This window comes from Gossypium arboreum, chromosome 13 (genome assembly GCF_025698485.1).
Source record: "Gossypium arboreum isolate Shixiya-1 chromosome 13, ASM2569848v2, whole genome shotgun sequence".
Taxonomy (NCBI): Eukaryota; Viridiplantae; Streptophyta; class Magnoliopsida; order Malvales; family Malvaceae; genus Gossypium; species Gossypium arboreum.
Window position 1 is genome coordinate 88,315,317 of NC_069082.1, and position 23,134 is coordinate 88,338,450.

Genomic DNA, 23,134 nt, shown 5'->3' on the forward strand with positions numbered 1-23,134 from the left:
CCATTAGGCCTTATCACATATATACATCTCATACATATTTCATATTTTTCTTGTACATCAATTTCAGCAATAGCTCATAAGCAACTCAAATAGTTTCATCAAAGTTTACAACAAAATCACCCATTCACTACAAGCAGTTTTTCCTGAGCAACAGTCACTAAATTGTTTATAACTGGAGCTAAAAAACTCAAAATCAATTGCCGTTAATTTTCCCCGAATTTAGACTCATGTATCTTTCATCCATAAAATTTTCAGAATTTTAGGTGCGGCCAATCAATACCAGATTTTTCTTAAAGTTTCCCCTGTTTCACTGTTTGACTATCCTGACCAGTCTTCACTACGAATCAAAATACAGAATTCGAAGTGTGTTCTATTTGATTTCATTTGAAACTAGACTCATTAAGGAGTCTAAGTATATAAATTTTATCTTGTAACCATTTTTGTACAAATTATAATGGTTTTCTTAAAACCGAACAGGGATTTCGGGTCATTCGACACCGTCTCACACAACTTTAAATATCTCTTTATAGGAAATTTCTTTGCTTACACGGTCTCTTTTATAAGAAACTAGACTAATTAAGCTTTGATTTCATATTTTTTCGGCCTATAATTCCACACCAAACATTTATAGTGATTTTCTAAAATCACGTTATCTTGCTGTCTTGAGCAAATTATTACAATTTGCTCTTAAATTTCCCAGTCCAAACACTTAGGAACTTACCATTTGAGTTTAAGACATATCATGGCCACATCATATCTTATTAAATCAACTCATTATATCCTATTATAGGTGAATTTACTCAACGTTTAATCACTTAAAACTTACCTCGGAAGTGGTCGACGATTAGATGTCCACGGCTATTCGTTCACTTTCTCCTTCCCTTTATCGGATTTAGATCCCCTTTGCTCTTGAGCTTAATTTACACAAATAAATTCATTTAATTATTTTTCACTTGGGCAATTCCATTCAATACATGTATGTCATACAATTCAAGTACAATGACCTTGCTCAATACTATTTAAACATCATGCATTACCGAATTTCATCAACACCATCTAACTTCATATAGAAACACATATTGTCCACACAAGTCAAATGCATCATTTAAATTGTCAAAGTCCACAATTTAGTCATATTTCTCTATCATAGTTTCTTCACTTAAACTGAATTAGCAAGCCCATATAGTCCTTGGCCGAATGCTATTAGCTACTAATGCCACACACACACATGTGCATAAAATTCATCCATACATAGCCTCTAGCTCACTCGGTCATTCATCTCTCAAACCTATCAAAGTTTCATGTCAAACTTCCATGGCCGAATACACACATAAGCACCTAATGCACATTTTTTTTTTTACTTCATGATACATTCGGCCTTGACAAAATTTCATTAGAAATCCCTATTAGCCACTTCATCAATCAATTATATCATCTACTTAATATTTCATAACTTATCATGCTAGCGAAATTATTATTTATTCAAGTTCATCATCTTCATATTCGGCATTAGCATCAAATATAATAGCCCATTTCTTCCCACTTTGAATCTATGCATCCATTTAATCATAGTTTGTTCAAGCACTCATACAACAAGATTCACCCAATTTATCAAGAAACAAAACTTTATTCCTCCATAGCTACAATGGCCGAAAGATCTAGACATCTCAATACCGAAATTTCTAACATGGGTTGCCTAAAGAATTTGGTAGGGAGTTCAAATTTATCTAACATTTCAAGTAACTTAACACATCCATATAGCTAACATGCTAGTAGTATCAAGGCATCAACTAAAATTTTGAAACCTCTTAGCGAATCCTAACTCTCCAACAACTCCAATTTCATCCATGAGATAAATAGAAGTAGGCTAACCCTCCAAAGGATGTGTAAACCTCCAAAACAGAATTGAACATACCTTAATCTCAAGAATCACCTTGGCCGAACTTCCTCTTCTTCTTCCTTCCATTCACAAAGAATAGAGGAGCAACCTAGCTCATTTTTTTTTTTTCTCCCTACTAACCACTATTATTTTATCACCTATGCTCTTTATTTTATTAATTCTAACATAAAACACTAACATAAAATGTCTAAAATACATTTTAACCCATAGCATGGCCGGCCACTAGTCCATCTTTTGGGTATTTTGACATGCAAGGACAACATTTTTCCAAGATGCATCAATAGGCCACTTTAACATTTGCCTAGCACATTTCTAATTTTTCTCACACAAATCCTATTTAGCAAAATTCACTTACAACTAACAAAATTCAAACATGAAATTTTCACACATGCCTATATACATATAATAAGCATCAAATATAATGGTTAATTATTATTTTATGACTCAGTTTTGTGGTCCCGAAACCACTTTCCGACTAGGGTCACTTTAGGGGTGTCACATCACTTTATCCGTGAATTTACTAAGTTTGTAGAGTAAGAGATTGTACAAAATCCAAGGCTAAGTGGCAATACAACTCGAGGTAGACTGCCCAAAAATATGGGTAATATGAGTGGCAGCCAGAGGAGAACTAAAGATATGACTGTTATATCTGAGGCTCGCGCACCTACCAGAGCCTACGCCATTCGAGCTCGTGAGGAAGCTTCGTCCCCGGATGTTATAACTGGTACTTTTACACTTTACGATACTTCTGTGATTGCATTGATAGATCCAGGATCAACACATTTTTATATATGCATAACCTTAGTGAGCAGTAAGACTTTACCTGTAGAGTCTATTGAATTTGTAATTAGAGTATCGAACCCTTAAGGTCAGTGTGTTCTAGTTGGCAAAGTGTGTAAGAATTGTCCGTTGATGATTCGAGATTCATGTTTTCCGGTTGGTTTGATGTTATTACCATTCGACGAATTTGATATAATTCTGGGTATGGATTGGTTAACTTTGCACGATGCTATTGTAAACTGCAAACAGAAGACTATTGATTTGAGATGTCAGAATGATGAGATTATTCAAATTGAGTCTAATGATCTAAATGGTTTACCGGAAGTGATTTCTTTGATGTTAGCTTAGAAATATGTGAGAAAGGGTTGTGAATCCTACTTTGCTTCTGTGATTGATTCAAAAGTGACAAAAAAGAAAATTGAATCAGTACCTGCTGTCTGTGAATTCCCTTAATTGTTTCCTGAAGAACTTCCAGGATTATCTTCGATTTGAGAAGTTAAGTTTGGCATTGAATTAGTGCCAGGGACTACTCCGATTTTGATAGCTCCCTATAGAATGGCTCCGACCAAGTTAAAAAAATTGAAGTCTCAGTTGTAAGAGTTGACTGATAAAGGATTCACAAGAACAAGTTTCTCACCTTAGGGTGCTCCTATTCTATTTGTAAAAAAGAAATATGGTACGATGAGAATGTGAATTGATTATCGTCAATTAAACAAAGTGACTATCAAGAATAAATATCCTCTACCCAGAATTGGTTTTATCAGTTGAAAGGAGCTACTGTGTTTTCAAAGAAAGATCTCAAATTGAGTTATTATCAATTGAGAGTAAAAGATTCAGACATCCCGAAAACTATTTTTTGAACGAGGTATGGACACTATGAGTTTTTAGTTATGCCTTTCAGATTAACGAATGCACCTATTGCTTTTATGGATTTGATGAACATAATTTTTAGACCGTATATATATCAATTTGTTGTCGTATTCATTGATGTCATATTGATATTTCTCGTAATGAATCTGAGTAGGCTGAACATCTGAGAATAGTGCTACAGACTTTGCGTGATAAGCAGTTATATGCAAAGTTTAGCAAATGTGAATTCTGGTTACGAGAAGCTGCTTTCTGAGACGTGTTGTGTCAGTATCTGGTATCCGAGTTGATCCGAGCAAAATTTTAGCTATATTAGATTGGAAGCCTCTGAGAAATATTTCTGAATTCTGTAGTTTTCTGGGACTTCCCGGTTATTATAGACGATTTGTGAAAAGCTTTTCCATGATTGCTACTTCGTTGACAAAATCGCTTTAGAAAGATGTGAAATTTGAATGGTCTAAAAAGTGTCAGAAAAGCTTTGATCAGTTGAAAGCCCTATTGACAGAAGCTTCGGTGTTAGTACAACTAGAATCGGGTAAAGAATTTGTAATATATAGTGATCCTTCGTTGAATGGTCTGGGATACGTTTTGATGCAAGAAGGTAAAGTTATAGCTTATGCTTCGAGACAGTTGCATTCTATAGTTTGAAGGCATGTGGGAACAGTATTTGCCATTGATTGAATTTGATTATAATAATAATTTTCAATTGAGCATTAAAATGGCACCATACGAAGCCTTATATGGTAGAAAATGCTATACACCATTGTATTGGTCAGAGCTCAGTGAGAATAAGATTCATGGGGTTGATTTGATAAAAGAGAACAGAAAGTAAAAACAATCTGAGATAGTCTAAAAGCAGTTTCCGATCGTCACAAATCTTATGCAGATTTGAAACGAAAAAATATTGAATTTGAGATCGGCAACAAAGTATTTCTGAAAGTGTCTCCGTGGAAGAAAGTACTTCAGTTCAACCGTAAAGGCAATTTGAGTCCGTGGTTCATTGGGCTGTATGAGATTATTTAACATATCAGACCGGTTGCATATAGATTGTTATTGCCACCTAAGTTAGAAAAGATTCACAATGTGTTTCATGTATCGATGCTTCGATGATATAGATCAGATCCTTCGCATGTGATTTCTCCATCTGAGATAGAAATTTAGTCTGATATGACCTATGAAGAAGAACCGATCCGTATCTTGGCACATAAGATTAAAGAATTGAGAAATAAGTAAATTTCGTTAGTAAAAGTAATGTGGCATTGAACGGTAATATCCGAATCTGTTGAAGAGGCTACGTGGGAGCCTGAAAATGCTATGAGACAGCAATATCCGAATCTGTTGAACGGTAAGATTTTCAGGGACGAAAATCCCTAAGGGGGAGAGTTGTAATAGCTCGATTTAGACCCTAGTCAGAATAGTGGTTTTGGGACCATAAATCCGAGTTAGAAAAATATTTTAATATTATTTTCCATGCTTATAATATGTGAATTGATATCTGTGAGAATTTCGTATGAAAATTTTATCGTTTGCGTGTCTGATTTGTGAAAAAGGACTTAATCGCATAAAGTGTAAAATTCGCTTTCTATATTGTTAAGGTGTCTATTTGTCATGACTTTCTAAAGAAATGGTCCTTATGTTGCTGTTAACCCATCGGTAATGTTAATGGACATTAATGGTCATCCATTAATTGATTTTATATGTTTACAAATAAGGTTAAAATTGTAAATAGGTTATTAAGTCATATTAAATAAAAGAAAAGCTAAAAATCATTTTATTTCTTCCATCCATGACCGAATATTAAGAGAAAAAAGAAGAAGAAAATTTTGTTCTAGGGTTCGGCTATGTTCAAGTTTGATTAAGGTATGAGTTTTTCATAATTTCTACGTTTTTGTGATCATTGCTTTGTATTCTATCAAGCCCATGTCTCAATTTCTGAATTTGATGATGATTTTAAATTATGCCATTGATGCTTTTATGAGCTTTGTGATGATAGTTGATGAAAAATGAAAGATATGTGTTAGATTACTATTTTTTGTATTGAGATTTTTGATGAATTTGAGTATTTTAGGCTAAATTGCGAAAATAAGAAATTGAAGGACTAAAATGTAAAATAGATGAAATATGTGGGCTTGTAAGAGCTAATGGAATATTCGACCAAGCATATGTCTAAAGAAATTTTGTGTATTTTGTGATTTTATAAATTAGGGACTAAATTGTTAAAATGTGAAAATGTGAGGGCTAATTTATAAAATGCCCTAAATAAGTGTATATGGATTTATTGAATAAATGTGAGATTGAATAAGTTAAATTTGAATGTATTTAGATTAAGAACCAAAGAAAACAAAATTAGATCGGGGAAAGTTGAAAGTTGTTGAATAGCCATTTGTGTAACATCCTGATTTTCGGGTTTATTCGCGATTTTCAATATTTTGTAAAGATTTTTAAAAAATTTGTATTTGGATGTGGAATTAGTATTTTGAGTAGGTAAATGGGCTTATAGAAGGCCCATGAGTTGGCCAAAACCCAGTTGAATTTTTGGAATTTTAGACTTAGGAGTTAGGGGTTCTGGCTAAGTGGCCTTAAGTGGAGTGATGGGTAAATTGCATCACAAAAAGAGCCTTGGTTAAGTGGCAAGGGTGACGCCACTAGGCTCCTAGAAAAGTGGCGTGTGGAGCTTTGGGAAGGCAAGGATCGATTCCTGTGTTGGCAAATAGATGCATTTATTTTTTAGTGCAGGAGGGTAAGTGTTGGAGTTCGTGTGGATTACGCTAAAGGAGAGTTGGATCGGTTTAAATGCTTGGATTAAGGAGGGATAAGGGAGAGATTTAAGGATTTGGATGAGGCTAGGAGTTGGTCAATTATGGGAATTGAAGAGGGAAAATCGTGGGGGCTATGTTGTTAGTATTTCAAACTTAGGGTATTGAGTGGTGCCGTTTTTCTTCGCTTTAACACCTTAGGGTTGTTTTTCCTCTCTTTTTCCTCTCTAGCCAAACTACCACCTCCCTATTCCTCTTCTTCTATTTTTCTTTCTTCTTCTTCAAAACTATTCATCATACCGCTATTCATCAAATCTTTTGCAATCCATAAAAGCCAAAATCCTGTGATCATTGCTTGTGCCGATTTCTTCAAAGCCGTGTTCTCCTATGTTCTTTTGTTTTTATTAATTTGCAATTATCTTTTCTTAATCCTAGATCTCGACCGCAATTCTACTTCAAGGTTGTAGCCCCACATTATCATCTTCTTCATCACACAAAAGCCGAAAAACCATAGATTTGGGGCTTATAGCGAAACTTCAAGACTTTGGGGAATCGAGTTCTCTGTCGTTTGATAGATAAATCTACACTAGATTGCGTGGAAATCAAGTGGGAGTAAGGGTAAGTCGTATCATCTCGGATCTGTTCTTATTTTGCAAAGTTAAGAAAAGTCAAGTCCCTAAAATTAGGGAGGCTGTCGATTTGGGCATATGGCTCTAAGAGTCTTTAACGATGTTTTCTTTCGGTGACTAGAGTCTTCTTAGCGTTGAATCTAAGACGTGGTTCATTGGAGCAATCAATTCGAGCTAACTATCGATTTTGGCAAAAGGTAAGGTTTCAAAGGTTTTAGGGATATGGTTCGATCATGGATAAGTAAGTTTTGGGGTTTAGTGATTATGGTTTGTAAATAAGAACTGTGCTAATAAATTGTAGGACATCGAAGGGATCTCGAAGCGTTGTCATGAATCGGTGTGTCTCAACACCCTTTCTTAGTTCAATTAAAAGTCGAAATGCCAAATTCGGCATTTCATGGTCATGTAAGTATGTGAATGCTCTCAAGTCATAGAGGAATTGTTAGATCTCGCACCGCAAGGTGGTAAGCACGTTCACGTGATGTTTTAGCGTATTTCGAAAAAGGGGCTCGATGGGCCAAAATCGGGCCCAATGGGCTTACTGGACCAATATGGGTAAGAGATGGGCAAATTAGCACATTAGGTAGATGGTGGAATCAAATTGCATAAAACTGATAAAATTATGAATTAGCTTGTGCAAGAGCGTGAGATCACGAAATTACCCTAAAGAGCAAGATTACCAAATTACCCTAAAGAGAAAAATTACCGATATACCCTAGGGTTTTAAATTGGTGAATTGCATGATTGATCAATGTTGTATTTTACATGATATGCTTTTATTAATATCTGCTGCATGGGGTTGGGGTATTAATGGAGGAAATCTTGAAAGTGGTTCATCCACGTCTTGGAGGCTTTGCCTCAATCGATCGAATTTAGCGCGTGCTGTCGCAACTGTGGTGTGTGAAATGGGTGGGTTGAGATATTCCCCACATGGTGGTGTGTAGGGCTGGTGCAGGCGTAGTCTCCCAGGATGGGCTTCCATTCATTATTTCTGTTGATACTCATGTTCTCGAATCGGGCCTATGGGCCACACTGTTATGTAAAAGGGCTAAGGCCTTGCTATCAGATTCGAAAAAGGCTTGACCTCTGTGTCTCTGATTATCTGAATAGGGCTTAGGCCCAATGGGCTCGAGCTGAATTGGGCTTTGGATGGGTTTCTCAGATACACGAGTTTTCCAAACTCACCCCTTCCTCTTCCCTCCTTGCGGTGAGCCCTAGTTGGTGGACTTGGAGTCAAGCGAGATTCAGAGTGGCCATGAAGATGGATTGCCAATTTTAAATAAGTTTTGCATTTAATTTGGATTATTTTATTTTATTATGTTTAAAGTTGTAATAAGGCCGCTCTTTTTAATTATATTTATTTTGGGGATTATTAAACTGGTTAGCATTAGGGTTCGTTTTATAAAAACTACTTGATTTTTAAAAGATCACGATGACGCATAAAAGTTTCCATAAGTAAATGTTTTTCCAAGGAAATAAATATTTTAGACAAACGTTTTCAACTTAAACATTTTCTTAAGACGGACATAATCAAACGATTTTCTCAAAATTATACGAGATGTTAGAGTGTGGCAATGGTGGTGTGCATGTCTAGGATTGGATCCGGAAGAGCTTGGTACTTAGCGATCGATGGACTCACCTCCTCTTTTTCCGGTTTCCTACCGGTGCACGACTTCTATTCACTTTAACCTACCTTTAAAAGTGTCTTTACAACACCTACTCATTTTTCCAAACTAAGTAATCTGGAATGTTTTGAACGCATCAATGTGGCGCATCGATCCGATCATAACGTCCGTGCCGGGTTTGGGGTGTTACATTTAGTGGTATCGAGCCAGTTGCAACAACTCGGTGTGGATCGGTCCAAAATCTTTTCAAAAACTTGGGCCTAAGAAGGGTATTTTTAGAAATGGTAAGTTTTTCAAGATGTTCAAGTTTTTTTCTATTTGTTAAACGGGTTAAATCAATAGTTTTAAAATAAAAGTGTTTTCAAATGAAATCTTTTTATTTTCGGTAAACAAAAACATGGTATTTGAAATTTTAAATAGATGATAAATGAGTGGCACAATCGAATCCCCACCAAGTCTGTAAGTATCTTTCGCTTTATATATATACTTGTCTTGTCTTCAAATAATACTATAGATAATCTTGAGCCTTAGAGATAGAGCTATTGATGATGTAGTATTAGGACTACAAGGTGGAACCATAGCTAAATTATGATTGCGCGAAATAACTTTAAAACTTTATCTGCTCATAAGACATTCGGTATTAAGCAAGGAAACCAAGAAACTAATGTCATAAAATTCGTGTCGATAAATCGTTATGAGTACAAGGGCTACTCGAGGAAGAGGCCGTGGTCGAGGCCGAGGTAGCACTCAAGCTGGATCGGCGCCATCGAACACGCGTGCCGGTGGCGTACGCCCACCACCGATTAATGAAAATGGGCCGTATGACCGGGCTGCAGGGATGACGCTTTGTCTCGTGCCATGTTGAGGGTTTTGGAAAGGGTGGTCGAGCTAACGTCCGCCCATGAATAGGGGTCCATTTCGAACGACTTGAACCAACGGAGCCGAGATTTTTAGGCGATTCGAGTGGCCCCAAATGTGGTAAGTCTTGGTTGGAAGCCACAGGCGGATCATGGACGACTGGGACCGCTCAGAGAGCGAAGTTGAAAGGGCGATGTCGTTCTTGCGGATGAAGCGTATCGCTGGTGGATTATTGTGAGAGAAGGTACCCCGGTGAGAGGGTAACATGGGAGCTGTTCAAATGCAGACCTTTAAGGCGAAATATGTTAGAGCTAGCTATGTAGATGCACGCAGAAAGGAGTTCCCGAATCGACTCGTGGAAATAAGACCATTGCTGAATATGAGGCGGAGTTTCTACGATTGAGTCGGTATGCTAATGGCATCGTTTCCACTGAATATGAGCGCAGCGTACATTTTGAGGATGGCCTTAGAGATGAGTTAAGGGTGCTCATAGCTCTGCAGAGGGAGCGAGATTTCGCTGCACTGGTAGAGAAGGCTAAGATAGCCGAGGAAGTGAAGCAAACTGAACGGAGGAATCGTGATAAGGACCTGAATCGGTTCAGAGGGATGCTTTGGACCGGTGTCAGAATCGAAATGTTAAGAGAGCTAGGATGGGGAACCGGTTCGGCGATTCCGGTGAACACGTAGACCGCAAGCTTGTGGAGATTGCGGCGAGAATGCATCAAGGAGAGTCTTGGAAGCGTTAAGGGCTTGTTTTCGTTGTGGGTCTAAGGAGCATAGGATTAAGGATTGTCCTAGAAGGGCCACTCCACTCAAGTGGCGAACAAGGGGCCGAGCGACCGCTCAACTCGTGAGGATGGACCACCGCGCCAAGAGGTCGTGGACAAGGTCGCGGAGGTAATGGCCGTGACGTGGGGCACTGGCGGGGTATTGGTAACGCGGATGCTCGTCGGCCACTTTGGTGCATGCCGCCGTCATGCCAGAGGAGGGTGACGACCGATGTCATAACTGTACGTTTTTATCTATGGTGTACCTTATATTGCTCGATTGATGTGGGATCAACCCATTCGTATGTGGCATATAACATTTCGGGCATCGGGCGGCACTTCGAGGAGACCGTATGTGGGGTGTCTGTGATAAGTCCTTTAGGTCATTCGGTTAAGGTAGAGAAACTCTTCAAGGAGGTGCCTCTAGAGATTCAAGGCAAGGTTTTCGTGGGGATTTGATGGAGTTACCGCTTGAAGAATTCGATCGATCCTAGGGATGGATTGGTTGACCAAGCATAAGGCAACTTTGGATTGTGCAAATAAGAGGATGGTGTTAAGAATCACAATGATGAAGAGGTTATGATCATTGGAGAACGAAGGATTACTTATCCAATGTAGTATCGCTGTTGAGGTCGAGAAACCGATGCGCAAGGGATGCGAGGCATATCGGCTTTGGTAAGTCAAGTGAAATCGAGGATCCGATTGTGGAGACCATCGAATCTGTTAGGGAATTCGGGATGTTTTCCGGAAGAGCTTCTGGATTACCTCCCAATCGGAAGTTGAGTTTGGAATCGATTTGTTACGTGGACGACTCCGGTCTCTATTGCACCCTATAGGATGGCAAGAAGGAGTTGGTGGAATCAAGGCTCAAATTCAAGAGCTATTAGATAGAGGCTTCATTAGGCCTAGTGTGTCTCCTTGGGGAGCACCGGTCTGCTTTGTAAAGAAGAAGGACGGAACGATGCGCATGTGATCGATTATCGCCATTGAACAAACGACGATTAAGAATAAGTATCCACTACCAAGGATTGATGACCTGTTCGATCAATTTAGGGAGCTTCAGTATTCTCCAAAATCGATCTTCGCTCGGATACCATCACCTAAGGGTAAAGAAGGGATATTCATAAGACAAAGATTTGAACTCGATATGGACATTATGAGTTTGTGGTCATGTCATTTGGGCTAACGAACGCACTGCAGCTTTTATGGATCGATGAATCGAGTATTCCAACCTTACTTGGATCGGTTTGTAGTCGTCTTTATCGACGATATCTTGGTATACTCAAACGGAGGCGAAGCATGATGAGCATCTCCGTATTGTGCTGCAAGTGTTAAAGGAGAAGGAGCTCTATGTGAAATTTAGCAAGTGTGAATTCTGGTTGAAAGAGGTAACCTTCCTAGGGCATGTGGTCTCTGCCGAGGGATTAAGGTGGATCCTCGTAAAATTGAAGCTATTCGGAATGGAAGCCACCTAGGTCGATGTCGTAAATTCGAGTTTCCTAGGGTTGGCGGTTACTACTGAAGGTTTGTGGAGGGTTTCTCGGTGATGGCGGCGCCTTTGACAAAACTCATAAGGAAAGGAGTACCATTTGTGCGACCGAGAAACAAAAAAAAGCTTTTGATCGCTTGAAAAAGGTATTGACCGAAGCGCCAAGTGTTGATTCAACCGGTGTGCGGGAAGGACTTCACCAGATATAGCGATGCGTCGCATGTGGGGTTAGGTTGCGTCTTGATGCAAGAGGGCAAGGTGGTCGCTATGCATCACGACGACTTAAGGCTCATGAGGTGAATTACCCTACGCATGATTTGGAGCTAGCAATGTGATTTTTATTAAAATTTGGAGACATTACTTATATGGGGAGAAGTGCATCATATACACGATCATAAGAGCTTAAAGTATTTGTTGACTCGAAGGAGTTGAACCTTAGGCAACGAAGGTGGGTGGAGTTGCTTAAAGACTACGATTGTTCGATAGAGTACCACCCAAGAAAGGCTAATGTGGTGGCGGATGCATTGAGTCGAAGGGTTGTTACGGATTTGAGAGCCTTGTTCGCACGATTAAGTCTATTCGATGATGGAAGCTTGTTGGCGAATCGCAAGTAAGGCCTACTTGGACCGAATGATTAAGGAAAAACAGTTGAAGGACGATTCATTAGCTCTTGGTTCCAAAGAAGTTAAGAGTGGTGAGAACGAGGATTTTGGGTTGAACAGTGAAGGAGTTCTGTGTTTTCGTGGAAGGGTTTGCATTCCAAAGGATCCCGAATTGAGGCGATTAATTCTAAAAGAGGCTCATGGTGGACTCTGTGCCATGCATCCCGGAGGAATAAGTTATACCGAGACTTGCGAGAGGTGTCTTGGTGGCGGATTAAAACGAGAGGTGATCGAATTTGTTGGGAAATGTCGGCGTGCCCGACAAGTTAAGGTGAGCACCAACTGCCGTCGGGATTACTACAACCAAGGAAAATTCCACTATGGAAGTGGGAAAGAGTAACAATGGACTTTGTGAGTGGGTTACCTTTGACACCCACCAAGAAAGATTCGGTGTGGGTAGTTGTGGATAGGTTAACAAAATCTGCTCATTTCATACATTGCTCGCACCGACTACTCACTACAAAAGTTGGCTAAGCTATATGTGGCGGAGGTAGTGCGATTGCATGGGGTGCCGTGTCAATAATCTCGATCGAGACCCTAGGTTTACGTCTCGGTTTTGGCGGAAGTTGCAAGAAGCGTTGGGAACACGATTGGATTTTATCACCGCTTTCACCCACGCATGATGGACAATCGAAAAGGGTTATTCGAGTTCGGAAGATATGTTGAGAGGTTGTATCATCGATTTTCGTGGAAGTTGGGAGGACTACTTACCATTGGCGGAGTTTGCGTACAATAACACTATCAAGCAAGTATTCGAGATGGCACCATATGAAGCGCTTTATGGCGAAGATGTCGTACAATCGACGTGTTGGACGAGTTGGGTGAACGACGAGTGCTTGGACCGTAATTGGTGGCGGAAATCGAAAGTAAGGTTAAGTCGATAAGGGTTCGGTTAAAGGAGGCATCCGATAGAGCGTAAGTCGTATCGCGGATTTGAAGCGCAAAGAGATTGAGTTATTTGTGGGGATATGGTTTTCTTGAAGGTTTCCCTTGGAAGAAAATTTTGAGATTTGGTAAGAAGGGTAAGTGAGCCCACGGTTTATTGGGCCTTACCGAGTTGTTAAGCGGGTTGGACCATGGCTTATCGCTTAGAGTTGCCACGAATCGCATCGTATCCACGACGCTTTTCATGTATCCATGTTGAGGCGATATCGATCCGACCCAACTCATATCATACCGATTCTTTGAAATTGAAGTACAGCCAGATTTAACCTTCGAAGAGGAACCTGTGCAAATACTTGATCGTGACGTCAAGATGTTGAAAAGGAAATCAATTCCACTAGTGAAAGTACTTTGGAGAAACCATGGCAAGGAGGAAGCTACCTGGGAGACTGAGGAGGCTATGCAGCAACAATACCCTCAACTGTTCTGATAAGGCAAAATTTCGAGGTCGAAATTTCTTTAAGGAGGGTAGAGTTGTAACATCCTGATTTTCGGGTTTATTCGCCATTTTCAATATTTTGTAAAGATTTTTAAAAAATTTGTATTTGGATGTGGAATTAGTATTTTGAGTAGGTAAATGGGCTTATAGAAGGCCCATGAGTTGGCCAAAACCGAGTTGAATTTTTGGAATTTTAGACTTAGGAGTTAAGGGTTCTGGCTAAGTGGCCTTAAGTGGAGTGATGGGTAAATTGCATCACAAAAGAGCCTTGGTTAAGTGGCAAGGGTGACGCCACTAGGCTCCTAGAAAAGTGGCGTGTGGAGCTTTGGGAAGGCAAGGGATCGATTCCTGTGTTGGCAAATAGATGCATTTATTTTTTAGTGCGGGAGGGTAAGTGTTGGAGTTCGTGGATTCGCTAAAGGAGAGTTGGATCGGTTTAAATGCTTGGATTAAGGAGGGATAAGGGAGAGATTTAAGGATTTGGATGAGGCTAGGAGTTGGTCAATTATGGGAATTGAAGAGGGAAAAATCGGCGGGGGGCTATGTTGTTCGTATTTCGCACTTAGGGTATTGAGTGGTGCCGCTTTTCTTCTCTTTAACACTTTAGGGTTGTTTTTCCTCTCTTTTTCCTCTCTAGCCAAACTACCACCTCCCTATTCCTCTTCTTCTATTTTTCTTTCTTCTTCTTCAAAACTATTCATCATACCTGCTATTCATCAATACTTTTGTTGAATCCATAAAAGCGAAATCTGTGATCATTGCTTGTGCCGATTTCTTCAAAGCCGTGTTCTCCTATGTTCTTTTGTTTTTATTAATTTGCAATTATCTTTTCTTAATCCTAGATCTCGACCGCAATTCTACTTCAAGGTTGTAGCCCCACATTATCATCTTCTTCATCACACAAAAGTCGAAAAACCATAGATTTGGGGGCTTATAGCGAAACTTCAAGACTTTGGGGAATCGAGTTCTCCGTCGTTTGATAGATAAATCTACACTAGATTGCGTGGAAATCAAGTGGGAGTAAGGGGTAAGTACGTATCATCTCGAGATCTGTTCTTATTTTGCAAAGATAAGAAAAGTCAAGTCCCTAAAATTAGGGAGGTCATCGATTTGGGCATATGGCTCTAAGAGTCTTTAACGATGTTTTCTTTCGGTGACTAGAGTCTTCTTAAGCGTTGAATCTAAGACGTGGTTCATTGGAGCAATCGGATTCGAGCTAACTATCGATTTTGGCAAAAGGTAAGGTTTCAAAGGTTTTAGGGATATGGTTCGATCATGGATAAGTAAGTTTTGGGGGTTTAGTGATTATGGTTTGTAAATAAGAACTGTGCTAATAAATTGTAGGACATTGAAAGGGATCTCGAGGCGATCGTCATGAATCGTGTGTGTATTTAACACCCTTTCTTAGTTCAATTCGGCAAAAGCGAAATGCCGAAATTCCAACATTTCATGGTCATGTAAGTATGTGAATGCTCTCAAGTCATAGAGGAATTGTTAGATCTGCACCGCAAGGTGGTAAGCACGTTCAGCGTGATGTTTTAGCGTATTTCGAAAAAGGGGCTCAATGGGCCAAAATCGGGCCCAATGGGCTTACTGGACCAATATGGGTAAGAGATGGGCAAATTAGCTCATTAGGTAGATGGTGGAATCAAATTGCATAAAAGCCGATAAAAATTATTGAATTAGCTTGTGCGAGAGCGTAGATCACGAAATTACCCCTAAAGAGCAAAATTACCGATATACCCTAGGGTTTTAAATTGGTGAACTGCATGATTGATCAATGTTGTATTTTACATGATATGCTTTTATTAATATCTGTGCATGGGGTTGGGGTATTAATGGAGGAAGTATGAAAGTGGTTCATCCACGTCTTGGAGGCTTTGCCTCAATCGACCGAAATTTGAGCGTTGCTACAACTGTGGTGTGTAGGGTGGGTGGGTTGAGATATTCCCACATGGTGTGTAGGGCTGGTGCAGGCGATAACGGTTGGTGGGTTGAGTAGTCTCCCGGATGGGCTTGCATTCATTATTTCATTGATGCTCATGTTCTTGAACGGGCCTATGGGCCACATGTTATGTAAAAGGGCTAAGGCCTTGCTATCAGATTCGAAAAAGGCTTGACCTCATGTGTCTTTTATCCTGAATAGGGCTTAGGCCCAATGGGCTCGAGTGAATTGGGCTTTGGATGGGTTTCAGATACACCGAGTTTTCCAAACTCACCCCTTCCTCTTCCCTCCTTGCGGTGAGCCCTAGTTGGTGGACTTGGAGTCAGGCGAGATTCAGAGTGGCCATGAAGATGGATTGCCAACTTTAAATAAGTTTTGCATTTAATTTGGATTATTTTATTTTATTATGTTTAAAGTTGTAATAAGGTTGCTCTTTTTAATTATTTTTATTTTGGGGATTATTAAACCGGTTAGCACTAGGGTTCGCTTTTATAAAAACTACTTGATTTTTAAAAGATCACGATGACGCCGCAAAGTTTCCATAAAGTAAATGTTTTTCCAAGGAAATAAATATTTTAGACAAACGTTTTCAACTTAAACATTTTCTTAAGACGGACATAATCAAACGATTTTCTCAAAATTATACGAGATGTTAGAGTGTGGCAATGGTGGTGTGCATGTCTAGGATTGGATCCGGAAGAGCTTGGTACTTAAGCGGTCAACGGACTCACCTCCTCTTTTCCTGGTTTCCTACCGGTGCATGACTTCTATTCACTTTAACCTACCTTTAAAAGTGTCTTTACAACACCAACTCAGCTTTTCCAAACTAAGTAATACGGAATGTTTTGAACGCATCAATGTGGCGCATCAGATCCGGTCATAACGTCCAGGCCGGGTTTGGGGTGTTACAATTTGTTTCCGTTCAGTTCCGCATGAGGTAAGTCAATATACAAATAAATGTGTTTGAATTGATTTATTCATGTTTATATGATATTAAATTGTGATGAATGGTTATAGAAGCTGAATATGTGAAATTGACAAAATTTTTGATAATGTAACGACATCCGAAAGCACCGTACAAACCATAGGAATAGTTAGGATACATATGTCATGACATAGGATTCCGATATGTGATTTCGTGTAAGACCACGTCTGGGATATTGGAATCGATTTGAGATTTACATGTAAGATCATGTCTGGGACATCAGCATCGTATTTGATTTCGTATAAGACCCTGTCTGGGACAGTGTCATCGATATTTGATTACATGTAAGGCCACGTCTGGGACGTTGGCATTGTACGAGTTTTTCAAGCTATTCGTGTATCCTATTTGATTCCATACGGTTCAATAGGCATTCCAAGAAATGAATAAATATGTGAATGTGTATCCGATTCAGGTACGTTTGAAATGTATATCATCGTTGAGAATGAAAAGTAAGTATATGTGCAAGTGATGAAATGTGATATAAGTATGAGAAATTATGCTATATGTACAATGAATTGGGTATGTGTGTAATGTATATGAACTATGTGGTTTATGATAGTATTTGGCTATGGAGTACTTGTATTTTATGATGCTTATATGCTTAAATTGATAAGTTTATTTGTATATGGCTTACTAAGCTTTTGAAAGCTTACTTTGTGTGCATTTGCAGTGTGTTTTAGATATCGAAGCTACTGGAGGCTTGGGGATTGTTGAGGATCATCACCACACTATCAAACTTTTCTTCGGTATTTTTTTTAAAGTGTAAATATTTAAGTATGGCATGTACAGTCTAGATAAATTGAGATATGTTTTGAATTATGAATATTTAGCCATGTGATGTGGCTTAGTTTTGGTTGTGCTTATGAATGAATTTTTGGTAAACTATGTGATGAAATATTGTCAATATGATGTGTTTATGGATGGCCAAGAGAATTGATCAATTTGGTAAGATTTTGGTATGTGCTTATTTGAGAAATTGGTAAGATTGCAGCATAAGATTGAATGTAGTAAATTAAGGTTATGAAACATATGTTTTGGTATGATTTTGGCTTATGATTTGGCATGATTTGTGTATGGATATAAACATGAAATTGGTTGTTAATGATATGACATGAATGGTGTATGTTTTGTTATGCATTGGTTGAAAATTTAGTATGAAATGATTTGGTTTGGATCTTGTAGGGAGGACCCAAAATTAGGGTGGCAAGTTGGCCTTGTAAATGGCCTATTTTTGCCCATACGGGCAGAGACACGGGCTGATAAGCCGTAATTTATACATATTTTTACCCTATGCTTAACACATTTTATGGATGATTTTTCCTTAGAATTGGTGAATTCGATGCTCCTAATGCCTTAATTTCATGTTTTATACTTAGGCGAGCATAGGAGAGTGAAAGGAACGAGAAACGGGCCAAAATGGAGAAAATGGGCCAACTTACGAAATCAACACAGTCTGGACTTCCTCACACGGGCAGACCACACGGCCGTGTCAATTTGGCAGAATCGAAGCATGACTCACACGGGTAGAACACACGCCTGTGCCATTCGAACAAGCTCGAGCACGGCCTGAAGTAATCGCACACGGGCATGTCCCTGCCGAGCCCAAGTTGAGTCCAATTCGGAAAAGGCTAATTTTGAGGGCTTCCAGGCATTCTAAAGCCTATAAATGCACCCTAAAGGAAGAGGAAAAGGGAGACACAGAGGAGGAAGCAGGGAACTTCTCAAGTAAAGCCAATTGATCCATTTCAGACGTCAAATTCATCATCAAGACTGAAGATCTCCCCTCAATTTCCCTTCATGAGTTTTGGGTTTTTCTTTATGTTTTGTATTCATTATTCTTCTGAGATGTTTACCTTTTTAGTTATGAACTAAATCTCCTAAATAGCTAAGGAGAATGAAACCTAAGGCGAATCTTGTTGTTATTTTCTGAATTGTATGATAAATATTTGACTTGTTCTTAATTATGTGTTCTTAATTCTTGTTTTGGTATTCCAAGATATTGATTCAAGTTAATCTCTTATTCAGAGGAGGAATAGACCCTGTCTAAGAGTACAATTGCCATTATTAAGTGGAGTTGATTGCGCGCCTAAAGATAAGGTGACAAGATTTTGCCGGATTAGGGTGAAACCTAATAAGGGGATCCATAGATCGAGTTAATGCAACCCTAGGGTGTTAATTGGACAAAAGTCTCAATTATTCAATCTAGGGATTAGACGCTATTAGTCTTGAATAGGGATAATAACATAACTTAGGGATCTCTACGAAACAAGTTAAATGAATAAATAGTCCGATTCGGAGTCAGAATAACAAGTGAAGTCTAGGTGGATTCTTCCTTAGGTATTGTCTTAATTCAATCGTTTTCCAAAATTAATTCCCCAATTCTATTTTCTGTGAGTTCTTAGTTTAGTTAATTAGTTAGTTAAAGCAAAGCCCCTTATTCTTAGGCTAGATAAAAAAAAGACAGTCATTACTAGTACTTTTAGTTCCTTTGGGTTCGACAATCCGGTCTTGCTAAAACTATACTACTGTTCGATAGGTATACTTGGCTACATCGTGATAATTGTTATTTTCAAGAACGATTCATTATTAATTTCTAAAACTTATCACACAAAATCACGATCAAGTTTTTGGCGCCGTTGCTGGGGAACTAAGATATTAGGAACACTTAATTTTTATTACTTTAGCCATTTATTTTTCTTGCAAGTTAATTTTATTTTATTTTTATTATTATTTATTAATTTACTTCTTTCTCTTGGCAGGTTTTTATAGTGTATGACTAGAAGAAACCCGTCAAGACCACTACTTTTTGACGAAGAAATTGATCGCACAGCTCGTAGAAACCAAAGAGAAATAAGGCGAACCTTACGTTACACAGAAGAGCAAGAGGAAGATACTCCAACCACCATTGAGGAGATGGCTGAAAACCAAGAAAATCTGCTACCTTCTATGATTGCTGTTAGCCAAAATCCTGCTCCGTGCACTATGTATGATTATGCTAAACCTACTTTAATAGGAACTGAGTCAAGTATAGTTAGACCTGCTATTGCTGCAAATAATTTTGAACTAAAACCTAGCACTATTCAAATGATATAGCAATTTGTTCAGTTTGATGGTTTGTAGGATGAGGATCCAAACACTCAGTTGGCAAATTTCCTGGAATTCTGCGATACATTTAAAATTAATGGCATTTCTGACGATACCATTCGTCTTCGGTTATTCCCTTTTTCATTGAGGAACAAAGCTAAGCAGTGGTTGAATTCATTACCATGAGGGTTAATTACTACTTGGGAACAAATGACCGAAAATTTTTTATTAAAATATTTTTTGCCAGCTAAAACAATGAAATTACGTAATGATATCTCTTCGTTTGAGCAGATGGACTTAGAAACTCTTTACGATGCAAGGGAGAGATACAAGGACCTACTGCGAAGGTGTCCTCACCATGGATTACCTCTATGGTTGCAAGTTCAAATATTCTACAATGGTGTGAACCCCTCGACAAGACAGATGATTGATGCAGCAGCCGGGGGAACTATCAATAACAAAACACCTGAAGAGGCTTACAAATTTATTGAAGAGATGTCATTGAATAACTATCAATGGCAAGTCATGAGGACTAAGCCAACTAAAACAGTAGGCGTTTATAACGTCAATTTGGTTACTATGCCGTCAAACTAGGTAGAACTTCTAAATAAAAAGATTGATGGTTTACTTGGTTCTTCGCAAGTTCATCCAGTAATGCACTGTGAAGTTAGTAGAGGTGGATCAAGCAATTCAGAATATCAATCCTATGGCCACAGCATGGAGAACGAATTACATGGGTAATAATCCTCGATCTCAAAATAATCCTTATAGCAATACTTACAATGTAGGTTGTCACCAATATGAGCATATCGGCGATTACTAGCTCCTATGACTCGAATACACATCAATTCTCGGGCCCCGCTGTTATCTGCTACATTCAAATGGGTCCGAGGTTGAATCATTTTGAAATCTCTTTTTCAATGTAACAAAGGACGAAGAAAAAAGAAATATTGTTTGTCAAAAAAAAAGGAAACTCGCAATTGTTTTTTTATTCCCAAGACAAGACTTCTTTCCTTTGGTTTCTATATTCCTATCCCGAAATAATGAATTGAGTTTTTATAGGCATTTTTTACGCCGCTATTGAAATAGCCTTTCTGGCTATATTTTCGGCTACTCAGCTCATTTCATAAAGTATTCTGCCCGGTTTAACGACAGCTACGAACCACCCAAATTTCTCCTAGGGTGGTCAAGGGAATCAAAGACCACAGAATCCTCTGGGTTTTCAACAACCACCCTATCAACAGGAAAAGAAACCGAACCATGAAGAGATGCTATCTAAATTTATCTTGGTGTCAGAAACTCATTTCTAGAATTTCGAGATAGCACTTAAAAATCAAAAAGCGTCGACCCAAGGGCTCGAAACTCAGGTAGGTCAGCTATCCAAACTAATCTCCGAATGACCACAAGGTAGCTTGCCAAGTAATACTGAACCCAACCCAAGGGAACAACTCAACGCAATTAATGTTCAAGATGAAGAAGGATTTGTTGAGCCTAAGCCAGAACCGTTGCAAGAAACTGTGGTGAGCAGAGGTCAAGTTGAGGTAGGTCATAATAAAAACAAATCAGTGAATTTCGAATATAAACCTCGTGTGTCATACCCCAACGTGATAAGGAAAGACTACTCAGATGAATAATTTGATAAATTCCTTAAACTCTTAAAAAAATTACACATTAACTTCCCGTTTATTGAAGCTTTATCACAAATGCCAAACGCAATGAAATTTTTAAAGGAGCTTTTAACAAATAAGTTGAAGTTGGACGAGGCGTTGCATGTGGAGCTAAACCCAGTTTGCTCAGCTATTCTATAGAATAAGCTACCCAACAAATTAAAAGATCCAGGGAGTTTCATAATTCCTTACTTAATTGGTAGTTTAGATGTTAATAATGCATTAGCTGATTTAGGGGCTAGTATTAACGTCATGCCCTACAAAATGTTCAAATAATTAGGTCTTGGGAAACCCAAACAGACTAAGATGAGCATTCAATTAGCAGATAAAACTATAAGATTTCCTAGGGGTATTATTGAAGATGTGCTAGTTAAAATCGATAAATTTATATTTCCTGTTGACTTCATTGTTCTAAACATAGAGGAGGATAGCAACACTCCTTTGATTTTATGAAGGCCCTTTTTAGCAACTGCTAAAATGATTATTGATGTTGGCACAAGTGAGCTCACACTTCGTGTAGGAGACGAAACAATCACTCAAGCTCATAATTCTGGCAACACATCGGAAATTGAAGGTGATCATCTAAACCATTCTACTAAAACTGACAATATGGTGCAACCTATTTTGCAAGAAATGAGTTTGAAGGAAATACATGATCCATTCTCAAGCAATAGTAGAGGACCTATTCATGAAGAACGAAGGCTACAAATCAAGAAGCTAGATGAATGGTGGACGCCTAAACTGAGAACACACGATAAACCAAAACTACGCCAGAATAAGCTCAATACCTTTCCAAATCAACTTCAGGTTGGAGATAAAGTTTTATTAGATACCGCAGATCCTCACAATGTCACTACCAAACCGAATGAAGAAGTCCCTCTTACGATACTTAGAATTTTCCCATTACAGTCGAGGTAAGTCATCCCAAGTTCGACACTTTTAAGGTAAACAACACCCGTCTAAAACCTTGTTTTGATAAGATCGATAGCAGGAATGAGGAGTATAAACTCCTCAAACCACCATGACCAATCAATGGAGAGGTAAGTTGGGCTTAGACTCTAATAAGTGCTTCTCGGGAGGCAACCCGAGCACTAACAATATTAATTTCTTTAAATTTTAGTATTTAACACCTAACTTACTAACGGAGATCTTGAATACAGGTTTTCCACACAGACACAGCCAAGCACACGGATGTGCTCAGGACCGTGTAGAAATGGGCAAAGATTTCCCCAAACAGGGGCTATGATAAATCACCACGGCCGTGCGGCATGGCCGTGGGCGAACCTGCCAAAACAACACGGGCGTTTGACACGCCCATGTTGCAAAACCGTTGTTGAACCTGAGAAAACAGCACGGGCATGAGACACGCCCATGTCTAGCACTTGTGGTCGAACTTGTTAAATTAACACGGGCGTAGGCCTACATACATGGGCATTGGAGAAGCAAACGAAGACAGGCATGACCGTACGACATGGCCGTGTGCATGCTAACACGCCCAAGGTAGACGGGTGTGGGGAAATTGTCAGACGTGCCCAAATTCAAAATTCGTGAATCACACGGGCAAAAATTGGGGAACACGGGCGTGTTCCCTGGCCGTGTGTCCCAAAATCTATAAATACCCTGCACTACTCATTGTCTTCTTCACTCAAAATCCCTAACCCTAGCCGCTACAAGTCCACGCGGCCTCCCTGTCACACCCGTTTGCCACTCCCCACTCCATTTTTGACACCCAATCTCTC

General features: G+C 39.1%; 1 non-coding gene across 1 annotated transcript; it reads right to left on the reverse strand.

Annotated features, from left to right (window-relative positions):
- Window positions 1–19,987: 19,987 nt before the first annotated feature.
- On the reverse strand, window positions 19,988–20,093 carry LOC128287223 (small nucleolar RNA R71). The gene has a single exon (XR_008277918.1). It is a non-coding gene; the product is annotated as a small nucleolar RNA R71 (small nucleolar RNA).
- Window positions 20,094–23,134: the final 3,041 nt, after the last annotated feature.